The 15690-nt window shown below is 43.6% G+C and overlaps 1 long non-coding RNA gene across 1 annotated transcript in view; it reads left to right on the top strand.

Moving 5' to 3' along the window:
• The window catches only part of LOC120503128, a 62643-nt gene that overhangs the window by 991 nt on the left and 45962 nt on the right, over positions 1–15690 (top strand). The gene's annotated exons all lie outside the window — the stretch shown is intronic.

Consider the following 15690-nt stretch of genomic DNA (forward strand, 5'->3'; position numbering starts at 1 on the left):
ATTTAGTAGGTGGGGTTAAGAGTACTGATGGTATAGATTAAAAAAGAAAAGAAAAAGGAGATTGCCACAGGCTCATTTAATGCACATTGTTGGCTGAGATCTGGTCTGGGTTGCTGATGTTGTTTTATACTGCTGGTTTCTGAAATATCTGTCATGTAAAACATTGAAACAAGTTACTCCCATGTGTGAATGGTAGTAAAGGAAATATTTAGACAATAAGGAAGAGGGCGATTAGAGGGGATCGTTGATCAGGCAATAAGGAAGAGGGTGATAGACACTCTGGTACCACGAGGCAGGAGGTGACACACACCTATGGAATTTGATAATTTAGGAGGACCATTTACAGCTGTAGGCTTAGGACACTAAACATTGCAAAGAAAAGTTTAAGGAAATCATGGCAAAGGGATGGTCCTGCCTCTGCCAAACAAGGCAGTGGGTAGCCAGAAAAGGTTGTGTTGGAATGTAGGAAATACCACTCAATAAAGTTCTTCCCCTTGGCATTTCTGTTTGGCTGTTGGTCCCAGCATACACCCTGTGTCATGTTTTGTGACCCAGAGCTTTGGGAGATGTGTGGTTTGGGAAGACAAACACATGAAATGACAGTGGGAGGACTGCCAGAAGCACACTATCTATTCTGAATTCAACAAGTGCCCTCATGTAGCTTTTAAAGTGGAAAATGTTGCCTGTCTTCCACACTCTGTCATTAAGGCAGAGCACCTTTAGTGATGTTGGTATTTTTTATAGATTATTCCATCTGCAATCCTTTGGCTGAATGCACTTATAGTGAAATCAAGGACAGTCTTCTTCCAGTATATGAATTAAGTTAAACTGTAGAATTCAGAAAATATAAACGTATCTGCCTCAGAAGGTTTCACTGCTTCAACCACATTGATAAAACAGTGAAAAGTTGTGATTTGAAGGTGAAATTTAGAAAGCTTGGGGCCCTTTCCACCACAGAGGTGGTCTGAAGTCCCACAGTATAATGGTTACCCTCGTGTTAGCCCTATGTGCAGGTTCAACCCTTTGTTCATTGTCAAGACATCAATCTTCAGTTAATTCAGTGAGACTCGTGGTGGAAAAAGGTGACTAAAGGTATCTGAATTTGCCCTTTTGCATAGGAGGAATTCAGCTACTGTTCTGATAACCCAGGGTAAAGCACACTTTAGAACAAGCCAGTGCTGTTAAAACCCTGTGTAGGAACTGTAATCTGTGTTTATAAATGGGACCATTATCAGAAAACGTCACTAAGAATCTAAGGAATCTTTAACCAATAGCTTATTGCTTCCAGGGATGGACTCTGGAGGCAGTTTATAAAGAGCCAACATTTTACTGTTAGCGTGTTTGGCCAGGAAGCAAATACACTTTGCTGGTAAGGGTGTTTCTGTGTAAACTGTACAAACCCATGTGCTCGAGGCTGGCAATGGCATTGCCACTTACAGAAATTAGAGAGTCAACCACTAGAGCTCAGTTTATTCACTGCTTTAGCACAGCAGATTGGAAATCAGAGGAATTAGTACTGGGGAGTCTTTTGCTGTTAATTCACTCCTGTGGACCATATTCATTGATATTTCAAAGGCTGTTATAATTTCTTTTTCACTAAGTGCAAATTCTTCTGTTTTAATGCAAAACCCAAACTCATCAATGCTTGCAACAGGCATCCTAAAGGCAAATGGACCAGTCAGAGCCCAGAGTGACCTGGTATGCCCTCCTAGCTGACTCTGCTTTGAGCAGGAGGTTGCACTATGTCTTTCTGGGGTTCCTTTAAACATGAGTTATCTTATGATCTGATGCTTTGTAAAAATGGTGAATGTATCTCCTAATTTATCTCCTTGTGGGGTATCATACTTCAAACCTTTTCTGAGATGGTTGCTTTCCAGAAAATACTTCAGCACTGAGCCCTTTCACCTGCCTGACTCTAATCTCACAGTCAGTCCCACTGCAGTGAAATGTCATGTTATCCTTTGAACATGGTTACTCAACCCCTTTGCAGAGAGCACAGTGCCAGCCACAGGTCCCAGTGTTTGGTACATCACAGGAGCCAGACCATGGGTGTATTGTCCACTTGTAAAATGGGGGCTTAATAAAACTCACAGGGCCTGAGCTTTTTCTCGTGAGCCCCAAGAGCAATATATGATAATCCTGAAGAAGTTTATCAAAAGGAAGGTGGCATTTCCCAGGGCTCTCCTCACATGTGGGTGCATCCCAGCTTTAAAGGTACAAACCAGAAACACCTTGAAGTCCTGGGCTATAAGCTACAGCAGCCCAGCTGCTGTTGTGCAAGCTGAGTGATGCTTGTGGTGAGGATGGGAACCTTAAAAATTGGGTAGGTAAAGAGCAGGAAATGGGAGCCATTACCTCTGTCCCAAGGGAAGTGGTTCCCCCTGTGAGTCACAGCCCTGGTTTCGCTGTGCTGCGTGGGAGTGGCGTCCTGTCCCAGGAGGATATTCCCAGCTCCTGGGGCCTGCCAGGTCTGACTGCTGCAGGGGAAAGGAGCAGGGCAGTCCTGGTCCCATCAGCATCACTTCTGTGCAGCCTCCCTCCATCATCTGTAGAGCAGGGAGGATGAGGATGTGTCATGAGGATGAATTGATGCAGTCCTTTGCTGTTAGGAATGGCCAGAGAGGGACAAGGGCTGCAGTCCTTTACTCAGGAGTTTGGCCTTGTGCCACACAGTCCCTGGGTTATCCCTTGGAGAACAAAACCTGCTGCTGTGTGAGACAGCCCAGGTTGCCAAGTCTTGCCTTCCCCCCGCCATGAGTCAGCGGGCCCTGGCAGCGGCTGCAGCGGCACAGGAACTCCTGCGCTGGCTCACGCTGCAGCCGTCCTGCAGGAAACCCCATGGCTCCTGTGCTGCTCTGCCCGTGCCAGGGGCTGCCACACCCCGCCTCTTGGGGCCCTCTTACTCATAACGGAGACAGACACCGAAACCAGGCAGTCCCTCCTCTGCTGCCTGCGCTCGCTGGCTCCCACAGCCTTTTCCAGTGCCCCTTCCTTTGCTTCTGTCTAGTCCAAAGCTCAGGAGCTGTTTCCTCTGTTCTCAGGAAGAGCAGGCAGAAAATGAGACAGATCCTGGCTGTTGAGTGTTGGTGGTATTTATCCTTCCTAAGCCAAATAATGGGATAAATCCCCAAACCTCTGTTCATCCAAGGCTGTGTGTGTTTCTTGAAGCGGTACAATTAATGACACAAGCCATGAGGGAGCACAGTGTGAAGGGGCAGAGCTGTGTCTCCTCTTCCCTATCTTTCTGCTCCAATTATGTCTCTGATGCTGAGGTGCACAGAGCTGCACCCAGCTCACTCACAATCAGCAGATCATTTAGAGGTTTGTATTGTTTGTAAATCGTGGTGGAGAGAAAGCAGCATCCGAGTCCCCAAATCTTCTAGAAACATTGTGGCTCACCAAAGACCTTTCATCTCAGCCCTTGTTTCTTACTAAGAATTTATCCTCATCATAGAGCTAAAGGTGCAGCAGAACCAATAATTTTGGGAATTTAGGTCTTTGATATAAATTGAAGTTAATTTTATGATATTAGCAAGCTGATGCAATGGAATTTTTGTGTCATGAGATGTCTTCACAGCAACAAAGTCTGTCATTAAATCTTGATGGCAATCCATGAAAGTGCTTGCAGTTTTGGACAAAAGGTGGCATTTATCTAGTAAAGTTAACAAGGGAGTGAAAGCCTCTAGGCCTGATAAGAGTGACCCAGGGCAGGTCTTTTGGTCTTTTGTGGATGGACTTCATCTTTATCTGCTCATATGCCAAGATAGCCAGGTGTAAACTATTTATATTAGAGAAGTTAAGTGTTCGTGGTAAAGTAGCTTGTGGCCTGAAACAACAACCCTTGCTAAGGGCCTGAATTTATTAAGTCAATAATTAACTTATTAGGCATATAGCTGTGCCTGTGTAGGTGTCTGAAGTTTACATTCCGTCTGGTTTACATCCACTGGGTTCAGGTAATTTGTAAAAGATAGTCCATGTGTACAGTGAGGAGTGGCAAAAAAGATTTGTAGAAGAAACAAAGGGGGAAGCCACACATAGAAAGTCTCGAGCTGTGTGGGAGGGGAGAACTGAATGTATCTTTTCCACAGAAATCAGGTTTAGCCAAAGGGCCAATCGTGAAGGTCAACAAAAGGCCCCTGGATGAAACAATTTCACTCTTATTCTCAGGAAGGAGCACTGGAAAGAGGATCCACATGTGTGCTTAGAAAAGCCAAACGAGGCTGTGCTTGGACTCACACACTGTAACATGTGGGTTCAGAAGCTGATGACATGTTCAGCTGGGAAGGATGGTTGGATCTGTTGTCAGAGCCAGTGAACATCCCTGGTTTCACTGGCACCTCAAGAAAGGGGCTGGCAGGTGAATTCCCCTCCTGCCTGTAAGCTTAGGTAAGAAAAAAAATAATAATAAATATAATTGTTAATGGTAGAAAGGTTCTTACAGGGAACTGGAAAGCATGGAAGGGATTTCAGGTGTGGGAGAGCAAAACTTTCTGAATGGCAGAAAAATACTTGTAAATGTTGCATCTATTCAGATGGTTAGGAATATCTGGTAATAATTTTTACAGTCAAATACAATTTTTATGTTAAAAGTGTGAAGAGATACTTCTGCTTTAGATAGACTGAAAACAGCCTGAAATCTACCCCCTGATACCCCTCAGAAAATTGCATTTCCTTGGGTAACTGTAGCATCTTGGAAGTTTGGAAGTTTGTCGTTCATGATAAAGGGGGGACACCTTTTATTTCTGAATAATAAAAATCTCCCAAAATTGTGATAAGATTGTACAGTAAGTTGAATCAAACTGTGTACTGAACACAAACCCCTCCAATCTTACAAGGTATTTGGTATTTGTTATTTTATGGGTTTGGTAAAGACAAAAAAGTCAGTAAAGTCAGGAGGGGAAGTGAAATTGCTGGCTACCAAGTTTTAGTTGTTATTTTTAATGTAACAGTACCCCATTCCTGGATGGGGAATAGGCATGGGGTGACAGGTGGATGCAGATGGAGCACCAGGAAACTGGGAGGTCAGGTCAGGCCACTGACACCAGGAATTGAACAAGAGCTAGGGTTGAGATTCCCAGTAAACCTACAATTAGATATTCAAGTTAATGAAGGAGAGGCTTAGCCTTAAGGACATCCTCTTCCTGGTGGTTTCTTGTATTCCTGGGTGCCAAGGCTTGTGGTGTTGTGAGCACAGATCTGCAACAGTGACCTTAATGAGAGTAGTTTGTACATCTCTATCCATCCAGTATCACTGCAGCTTTACAGGCTGAATTAGCAATTCTGATCAGCCTCTGCTTTCTCTGAAATGTTCCCAGGTGTTAATCCTTGCCTTAGTGTAATGAGGTGGAAAAGCTTTAGGTTGAAATCCAAGCAGCATCTTAAAAAACAGCTCGTGTTTTTGTCATTGTTTTGACCTGTACTGGTCTGATTATTTTTCAAGTACAAAATATACTCAGACTGATGGCTTGTACCTTGTGTTTTATCTCCCAGAAGAATTTTTACGGTCTCCAGTTATCAGCTTTAAACCCAGTGTAGGTTTATAGCTGAAAGACTGGCAGATGTTTAGCTATTGTGGGGAAGTTTAAATACAGCTGTTAATTTTACATGCTGGTATCATGTGAAGCAGTGCCCAAGACCACTGTGTTATAAGCTGTGTTGGTTTTTAAGGCTCCTGGTACCTTAAGAAATTATTTCTGTGTCTTTTGCCTGTTCTTTGTACCTCTTTGTAATGCTTCCAGTGACTACAATCCTATACTTCGATAGAAGAGCTGATCTGCTGGAGCCTTACCCTGGGAATGAACTCCACTAATCAACTGCTCATGACTCCAACAGATGTTTCTGCTTATCAGACAATTGGAACCTCATGTTCTACTATATTTCTTATTTTTTTTTTCCTTCTTTTGATACTGGCAGCAAATGCCCCATTACACATGTGAGCTTCAAAAAACTTGTCACATGATAGCAGGAACAAATTGCTAAGCCAGTCAGCAAAGTTCAGGTTTGAAGTGGTGGTCCACTGAAGGCAACTGGGTCTTAGAAGCTGAAGGAATCATTTATAGAATTACCATGCTGTGGTTTTGTTGTCAATGCCAATATTTTATTCCAGTGTCTTGTATAAAATTTGGATATGTAAGAAGAACTCAGATCACAACTCTTTTTTTCAAAGACTGAATCACTTTAGGATGTGGAGATAAAGTTAAGTGATTCTTCTGAGGATATGAGTATTATCCTCTTGAAACCACAGAAAGGGGATGTGAGTGGTTTACATGATTTTGTTATATACAGACTTATCTCCCACAGCAGGTCAAAATCTGTGAATTTTCAGATATGGTGGAGATACAGATGTGAAGAATTTACTTTTTGCTTCAGTTTGTTTAGTCTGTTGCATTTAACTTTCCATTTCTAATTGATAAATGACTGATGGATTCTTGATCAATCAATATCTTTGTATGATTCGGGCAAAAGGTAAAATAATATGTGTACAAAAGATAGACTGTCACTCCACAAAGATGTAGCTTATTCCACTGCCAGCAAACCCAGAACGGCTTAATGGAAGTGAAACACCTGTTACAAGAGTACAATGGGACCATACAAATTGTAGGCACTGGAGACACTCCTTGGGGATTAAAGCAACTCATTTGCAAACCATTCTTCTGTTAGCAGTGAGCAGTTAATCATGAACCTTCCCCTACCCACAGCTCACCCACGCTGCTGATTCAGGAGCCATGGCAGGGCATGGCTAAAAGGCACAGCCAGGAGCTTTATCAGTATTCACACTTTGTTAGCCAAGCAGGAGCCTCACCACATGTGGGAGACCATAACCAGAACTTGTTCCTTTCACCCTTTCCCATAGTAAATATCTGAACTTGCTGCTATTGCTGGGCTTGGTTGAGGTGATAAACACAAGTACAAAGAGCAGTGGGAGTTGGAAGCTCTTCTGTTAATGGGAGAAGTGAGAGTGAGGATAGAGAGGGTCAGTGGCTGCCTCTGCGGCCCCTCTCCAGATTCTCAGTACCTCTGAAAATTTCTCAGCTGATAAAGATGTAATCAGTTAAGAACATGGCCAATAATACCCACTGGGCATGTTGGCAGTTGCTTTCAAGCTGCTGCTACACTCTCTTCTTTAAACATCACATTTCTTCTACAATTCTGATCAGAATTGTCCATTGTTTTAAAGCCAAACTCCAACCTCCTGGTGCCTTTGCAAATGTTTGGTGGAACCTGAATTTGTATTGAAGGTCTGGAGTGCAGAAGGCTTTGTGTCTGCATACAGACACTGTAGGTTTTTTGTGACTGTGGATGAGATTTCTTCTTTGCTTCTTGTGCTTTCTGTGTAGAATAGGAAACTGAGGAGCCCATAAAACATGGGGAACAGAAAGCTGGTGGATGATCCTCATCAGAACATGTGCAGGCGTGGTGGGAGTGGGAGAAGAGGAATCATTAGGGGAAAGAATCATCTAAGCCAAGGGAGGAGAGCTTAATTAGTAATGCTGAAGTTGGCTGACAAGCTGTGGAGAGAAAAAATTGGGTATTGATTTGAAACTTTGCTAAGTGCTATTGGAAACTGAGAGAAGAATGATGTTGGTGGAATGACCTTCAAAAGGATCCAGAGAAGACAGCTTGATTCCATGTAACCAGAATGTTAAGAATGGTTAAGTGGTTTGTAGAGAGATCAGAAACCTGATGGCCAGTAAGAATAATTTCAAGTGGTCCATCAGAGTCAGGAGAGCTTGGTTCAAATAGTTCCCAGACACACCGAGGTGACAGTGAAGATGACTGGTCAGCCTCTATCAGCATTTCCCCTCCCCATTCTGGGGCAAGAGGAGTCAGAGAACCAAAGGCAGCTTTGCCTGTAACCCTAAGGAACTCCAGTAGATTTTTGGTGGGGTGTAAGAAAGCTTTGTTTCCCTCTGTCCTGCTTCCAGCCTTGTGGCAGGGGAGATGGAGACATTCCTCCTTCCAGGAAGGATTTCCAGCAGTCTAAATTCTGCTGTAGGGCTGACTCCTAATCCCGTGCGTGTGTCCAAAGCACATGACCGGGATGAAGGGATGCCCCGGGAGGACGATGAAGGGAGATGTGCTCAGTTCAGAGCGGGGGCTCCGGGGGTTAACGGGGGCAGTTCAGTCCCGGGGGGTCCGGGCTGGCTCCTGTCCCTGCGGTTCCTGTGCTCACTCACTCACACACACGGATCCACCGATGAGCTGTCATGTGCCGCCTGCACGCCCACAGCAGGAAGGAAACGGCTGGTCCCTCAAAGGCAGGAGTAGTAAAAAAAAAAAAAAAAAAAAAAGGCAGCAAACAGCAGGCAGGCTGTGTATTGTCCCGATTCCTCCCGGACTGAAGGAATCCTTTGCCCCGTGATTCATGCTGAGCTGTCTGCTCCATCCGGCAGGCACGGAGCATCCGGCAGCCGTGTCAGGCAGCCTCCCACTGCAACTGGGTGCTGCTGGCACCGCAGCCTGCAGCGTTTCAGGATTCTTTTGTTAGTCAGGGCACTGGCACTTCCTTTGGCATTTGGCTCCAGGAAGGCTTCTGTGTGAGGAGGGGCGGGTTTTTTTATTTATTTTTTTTTCCTTCTCTTTTTGGGTCCCTTTTTATTTATGTATTTTATTTTTGTTGCCGTTTTGTTCAGTTTCATTTGGAACGTGAAGTTTTGGTCCAGACGTCTCCCTCGCTCCCGGCTCTCTGTAGGTCAAAGTCTCTGTTTTCTGATGATTAGCCAATACCAGCTGTTCTGGCAATGAAGATGTCTCAAATCAATCCTATCCTGTCTGGCTTTCCAGGAAGAGCCAGCCCTCCCCTCGCTCTCCACAGCCCCTGTCATCCAGGATTGAAATTTATCAGAGCTGCTGTGAGCAGGAAATTAGGTCCTTTACAACTTGTTCTCCACTGCTTCTTATTCATTTTATTGTTTTAACATTTTCCAGAAAATAAGGCAGAAAACAAACCTGCTTCCTCTTTAGAAGAGTTGTGCTGTTAACCTGTGAAATGTTTATTTCCTTGGCAGGCTACAGCTTATCTTTATAGCAGAACCACAAGATAAAAATCAGTTAAAGTTGAACTCAGATAATGAATAAAACACTGGAAAACATTTAGTCATCCTTTAGGATCCTGAAGATAAGGATTTCTACATATAGGCATCAAAGCTGTGATGAACACCAAGGGAGGGATGGGCTCAAGAAAAATGGAGTTTGGGGTGCTGCCCACAGACTCAGGAATGTGCCTGTGAGGAACTTATTTGGGGGTCTGGGTCTTCAACACCTATATTAAATTGACTTTCCTGAGGAGCTGAGCACCTGCCACTTCCATGTATGCTAAACTCATCTTGAAATTGCATTCAGATAAAGGAAAATGTTTTTCACTTACTTTATATCTGACTTTACATGCAGACATATTAATACTTTAATGTTTTCTGTGTGTCTTTCCAACAGCCACATTGGAAGATTATTTTTCTTTGAGATTTTCAGAAGGAAGACACTCTCTTAATTAGTATCAGACAGTTTTGGTGTTGTTTAGCATTAAAAATAAGTCTCTGCCTTTGCCAGAAGTAAATTTGGCAAGTGTGTGCTCCCTGCTGCAGGAAAACAATGTCTCTCTTTAGAGCTCCGAACCAAGCTTTGGCAATGAAATGGGGCCCAATGTCCATTGATCTCAATGGAAAACCTATTATTAGAAGGATCACTGTGACCACATCCTGCCATCATTTTGTACCCAGAACCACCACTGAGGTCAGCAGGATTTTTGTGCAAATATTTATGGCAGGATACAGCCCACTTCAGGGCATTCTGAGGGCTGACAAGCCCTCAGCTGAATTGTTCCTTCTTCCAGGGTTGATCCTATCAGGCTGCTAAAATCTGAGCCATGGACAAGTCAAAAACCCCACCATCCAAGCTGGTGTTGACTGAAACCCAGTAATGCAGTTTGGGCAATTTGAACTCAGACATGAGGCAAGACTCTGGCATTGCACAATGTCCTGGTGGATTATGCCATGCCTTGGACACTGGATGGGTTGTATCCTTCTAATTCCTCAAGAAAGCAGCAAGAAACAACTTTGATAGGTCTGTGGCTTGGGCAAGTGAAAACTGTTGATAATGGAGTAATTTAAGGTTTTTGTTTTCAGCAAATGCTTTGCATGTGTGGCTAGCACAGCAAATTTCCTGCTTGCCAAATTCAGTTCTAGCAACACTTATTGGAACCATGAGCTGGGCTAGAGGGAAAGCTCTATCCTTTTTCCTTTTGATATGGGGAATAAATGAATTCTTTTCAGCTTACTGTACATCTGTGTTTTCACTGGACAGCAGAAAACTGTGTCACTGACTCACTGCTTGATCTTGGGTAAATCATCTAATCCTGTCTATCCCAGTACCCTCATGTGCATAAATAATGTAATGACTCTCATCTGTCTTTAGAAGCTGTTACAATAACTTGGTCTATTGTAGTTTTAGCTTTACTTTAGTTTTTCCCACAATGTTTTATTACTGAAAGAAGGAGGCTCTTACCCATGTAAAAGTCAAAAAAATTCTTATCCCTGCTGGGTGCTGAAATATTCACTATTCCCAGGTTTAGGTAATTTGCGTAAATGACAGCATTTTATCTGAAGTGGTTTTCATACCTGTAGGGCCAGACTCGAAGTTGATATGGATTTGACACTACAGAAATTTCTCTGCTGAAATGACAACCTGGAATTTTCAGCAGTAGCTGCTGCAGCCCAGCTGGGTGGCTGGAAGGTAGGAATGTCCTTCCAAACTCTGTACACGGGCTCCCTGTAAAAGGTGAAAGAGGCACAGCAACAAATTAATCCTCACCTGAAACTGGAGTCACCCCTCAATTCACATGAAGAGTGTAGTTTATGTTGAAGCCAAAAAACAAATTCAAAGCATAATAATTTTCCTGTGTATCAACATCTATAAAGAGAAACAGAAAAACAAACCAAACCCAACAAAAACCCAAACCCAAAGCATGGCTTGAGAACACAAATGGGCCATTCCACAATACCAAGCCTGGAGGGCATTTTCAACTATAGACTGCACAAAATTATTTTTTGCATTGCTATCTGCATCTTGAGACCTGGGACTAACATGGACTATGGCCTCATCCTCCTGCATTTTATGCCTTAAGAAAATGTTAATCTCTGGGAAAGAATGACTTGCTAATATCAGAACTTCTGGTAGAAATGTAATAGTTTCCAAGGAACTGTTCTGTTGGAAACCTCCTTCACTCAGAGGTAGAACTTGTGGAGGGAAGAGGCTGCAGGATATGAAGATCTGAGAGTACAGGGGATAGGTGATATTCTCACTAAGAGCACTTCTAAGAGACAGGAGGGAAAACGGTTTCTGTCTGTGCTTTGATGAAAAAAAGGTCCCTTTTACTATTAGCCCAATGCAAGAATAAAACTAAATGCAAAATCTCAAAAACAGCTGCAAAATTTAATTCTTGTTTTCCAGCCAGTTCTGTGCCAGAATGATGTGGAGGGAGAAGTTTCCTCTGAAGCAGGAAAGGTGTGATCCTGCTCCTGCCCCTTAGTCAGCGGTGTCTGGCTCCCCAGTGGAGCAGTTTCCATCTGATCCCACACAGCATCCCAAGCACAGACAGCAAGTGCCTCATGGACACAGCTCTGTGGTTAAAGTGCTGAATCAGGACTCAGACTGGCTTCAGTTCTGGCTTGCCCTGAGATTTCTTACTTAATCTTGAGCAATGCTCTTAATGTCTGTGCTTCCTATCCGTGAGGGTTTGTCTGCATGAGGCATCAGGAACCTGCTTTAAGTACAGATATTTCCATTTAGTACAACATGTGACCATTATGAGGTTAATTTAAGCTCTTTTTTTTGTTGATTTAAGCTAAATGGAAGTAACAAATTTTCAATTCAAAATACATGTTTTGTGGAGGTGCATCTAAAAATCTGATTTAATCAAGGTAGTAAAACATAAAGGTCCATTAAAAAAAATTTAGGCAATCCTGGAGGTGTGAGTTTACCAACATCTGTGTTAGTTGAGGTCCCATGGATTTCCCCAGCTGAAATGGGGAATGAACCTGTATTCATGTAGGTTTTAGAGGGAGAATGGGATACTCAGACTTCAGGAAGGGCACAAAACCTTAAGATCAAGATTTCTTACAGGAGTCTAATAAAAAAATTAAATCTTTACATTGGTATTCATCACTGCATAGGCTAAAACAGTAGGAAATTCCAAATTCAGTGATTTTATGGCTGCCCTTTGAATAAAAATGTGCAGGTTTAGGCTACATGGAGAAACTGCATCACTGAAACAAAAGGGAATCTTTTAACTGGTTCCTTCTGTTGTCTTCTCTTACTATCTGCTTTGCCACTCATGTTCTTTTTCTCTTGGAATTAACACCATGGTTTTTCTGCTTCCCAGGAATAATAATAGCAATAATAAAATATTACTGCTTTGCAAATAACTGTGGAAAATACACACAGAAATCTTTAGGTGTGAAAATAGCTGCAATGAGTGACAGTTGCTACTAGCAATGGAAATGTTTGGCTTAAGGTATAAGAAAAAAAGGCATGAAAAAGCATGTCAGAGCTGCTGAAAATTCATCTGGAGGACTAAGTGCATGATCTTCTCAGGCACAGGAAGAATAGAGGGGAGATTGTCAATACCCCAAAGTCCTGACCCGCCTTTGTAAAGTTCTCCTTACCACAGGCACTAAGTGTTCTTTAATGCAAGTCAAGCACTGCAAATGAGGAAAGAGAGAGAAATTAGTCTGAACAGGAAGCTTCAAATATTCTAAGACTAATTGAGTTTGGGTAATTAAGGGGTTTTAAAGCTGTAATTCAGAGGAGAATGAGAGGGGAGGACAGTTTAATTGAGATTGCCTGTCCATCTGTGAATTCTCCATGCATCCTTCTGTGGCATGTCCCTCTTGTCATTCCTTCTGACCTGAAGGGGCTGATGTCGTTTGTATTGACTTTATTAGCTGGCAGCACTGCAGGCTTCCCCTTGCATTTCAGAGCTGTCTGTGCCCTGCTTCTGGTGCAGGGCACGTGTGACAGCTGCCTGTGCTGTCCTGCACTTCAAAATGCCCTGCCCTGATGCCTTTTGGGTGTTTCTGGGGTCATGCTGGGAGCTGGGGGATGAGGAGCAGGGTTTGAAAGCTGCTTTGTACTTCAGTAGAGGCCATTCTGTGTGTGTTGGAGCTAAGTCTTCATCTCTGCTGCAGCAAGGCAGCCAAAATTGGAGTCAAGACCCCAGCCTTTGCTGCTAGCAGTGGGTTGACAGTGGTGATAAGCTTGGCTGATTCAGTCTTGCTAAGAGAACAGCTTTTTTTTAATGGATGTCAAAGTGTGTTCTGCACCTTGGGAGTGCCTGTGCTATGCCAGCTGTGTATGCACCATGGATCCCTCCTGATCTGCAGCTCCCTGTGTGGATGCCTCACAAACCCACTGCCTTTAAATGCAGGGAGTGTGACAGAGGCAGATCCATGTGGCACTGAGGGCACCTGAGATTTGGGTACAGTGAGTATGACATGGGTGAGTGAGACTGCCTGTGCTGCAGGAGATTCCCTGGCTGTTGAGGATGTTGCCCAAGGACTCCCAGCCTCTCTGGCAGCATGGGCAAACCTGGAGTGGTGCAAGCACCATGGTGACATCTCAATTTTGATTTAGTGTTGCATAAATGAGAAACACGATGCTAGAGCTGTGTCCTACTCCACCAGCCCTCTCTGAGGCTGCCCACCCTGCAGGCAAGTGCCGTGAATTCCAGTTTTACACTGACTGGTGCCCATAGAAACCCCAGTGATTTAAAGAAGGCTGGCCCAGCACCACGCCAAATGTAATCGAGATCAAAATGCTGTTAAAGCTGCAGCAGGACATGTTTCTTAAATTAGAAAGCTGCTAGCAGATAGTGAGAGGACAGGCCTTGGAGCCTCTATGAGCCCTGACCAATTGTAATGCACTTCTTGGGCTGTGATTGTTACAAGCAGCTTGGCTCAGTGCCATAAGGACATCTGAGAAAATGATAAAGGCACCTGGAAGGGGATTGACTGTGGTTTTCTTCTTGTCTCTTGCTCTTTTAGAAGTGTTGCAATGGAGGAGTTGCAGCAAAGCATGAGGGCCCTTTCCTGACAGACCATCCTGCTTGCCCCAGGAATCTGCTTGTCAAAAACGAGGAAACAAACTGCAGGATGTTTTCATGGGGAGAGCCAGGCAAATGCTCTGTACTAACCTGCCATCAGCAGGTGTTTTCCTAGTGATTGTCATTGTTACTGTCCCTCTGGGGCTATTCGGATATGGAAAGTGGAATAAATAATCAAAGAGGATGTTCCTAGCTGCTAATTTTCAGCCAGATTTGATACTGGTCCAAGATTTAACACTTCCTTTCTCTGCCAGCCACATACTAAAAATAACATATTTTCAGGATATTGGAGACCCCTGGAAACCTGTAGTATTTGGCAGTTGAACACTGCCTTTCCTCTAGAGATCTCAAAGCAAAAAGTTGGAGCCTCATCCCATCTCCTTGGAATTGGGAGAATTTGAGACATTTTGGAGCTACTTGAGACGTAGATAAACAGGAGACAAATCTCAGAATGGCTCAAAAGGTCTGAATTTCCTTTTTTGAGTGACATCTATTTAAAAAATGGAAAAGCACATTTACTTTGGTGAGAATTTGAGAGATTTTGGAGCTACTTGAGACGTAGGTAAACAGGAGACAAATCTCAGAATGGCTCTAAAGGTCTGAATTTCCTTTTTGAGTGACATCTATTTAAAAAATGGAAAAGCACATTTACTTTGGCTTGTCTCATGAATCTTCTGGCTGTGCCCCAGAGCTGGGTTGGCTCTTGCTGGGGCCAGGGGAGATGCCCTTGGTGAATGTAATGGGGATATACCAGCTAGATTACTGCCCTCAGTAAAGTAGGGAGAGTAGTTAGTTATTCTTGTTAGGAGTTTTTGTTTCCTTTTCTTTTTGTATTTTTTCCCCCTAGTTAATCAGGGCTTTGGACTGCCTTCCAATAATCGACTCATTAACTAAGACTTCTGGCATAGGGAATGTTTTTTAGATGGAGGGGTTTTTTTGTTTTTTTGCTTTCTCTGTGCTTTATTTTTCTCTTTGTTCTTTGTTCATTGGTTAACATAGAGATAGTGGAAGTAACTAAAAAGATGGAAGCTGTGGCTGGTGGCAGGGATGCAGCAGGTTGGGTCTCTTTGTGTGGATGGGTTGCAGTGTCCCAGAGCCAGGAGGGTTCCCTGCCTGCTCTGCCCTGAGCATGACGTGTCAGATGGGTCTTCTCAGGCCTTGGGAAAGCAGCTGCTTTTGCACTGTTGGGAAAACAACACATAGGTGGGCTTCAGCCAAAAGTCCAGTGAAAGAGATTAAATAGAAACTGATCCAGCAGGCAGGCTGAGAGCAGAGCAGGATTTCCCCAAGGAAACAGGATTTATTTGGATTCTCTCCTCAAGTAATTGAGCGCTTTTCTCCCAAGATTTAAAGCTGCTGCAGAGCCTCTTCCCTCTGAAGGACAACCAAAGATTCCTTGTGTGTGATAGTTTTGGTTGCTCTGCTCATGTTGATAATTCATTTAAGTCTCTCAGAGTAGCTGTAATTTAATCAAACTGCCTGGAGAACAGCAGGACTGTTCATGTCATGGCACAGTGTGCACAGCTGCCCATGGAGGCCCTGTAAAGCCACATGATTTTCATCTTGTGGTGATTTTCATCTTGTGCCACCTCTCA

This window comes from Passer montanus, unplaced genomic scaffold (assembly GCF_014805655.1).
Source record: "Passer montanus isolate IOZ18808 unplaced genomic scaffold, ASM1480565v1 scaffold25, whole genome shotgun sequence".
NCBI classification, from domain to species: Eukaryota; Metazoa; Chordata; class Aves; order Passeriformes; family Passeridae; genus Passer; species Passer montanus.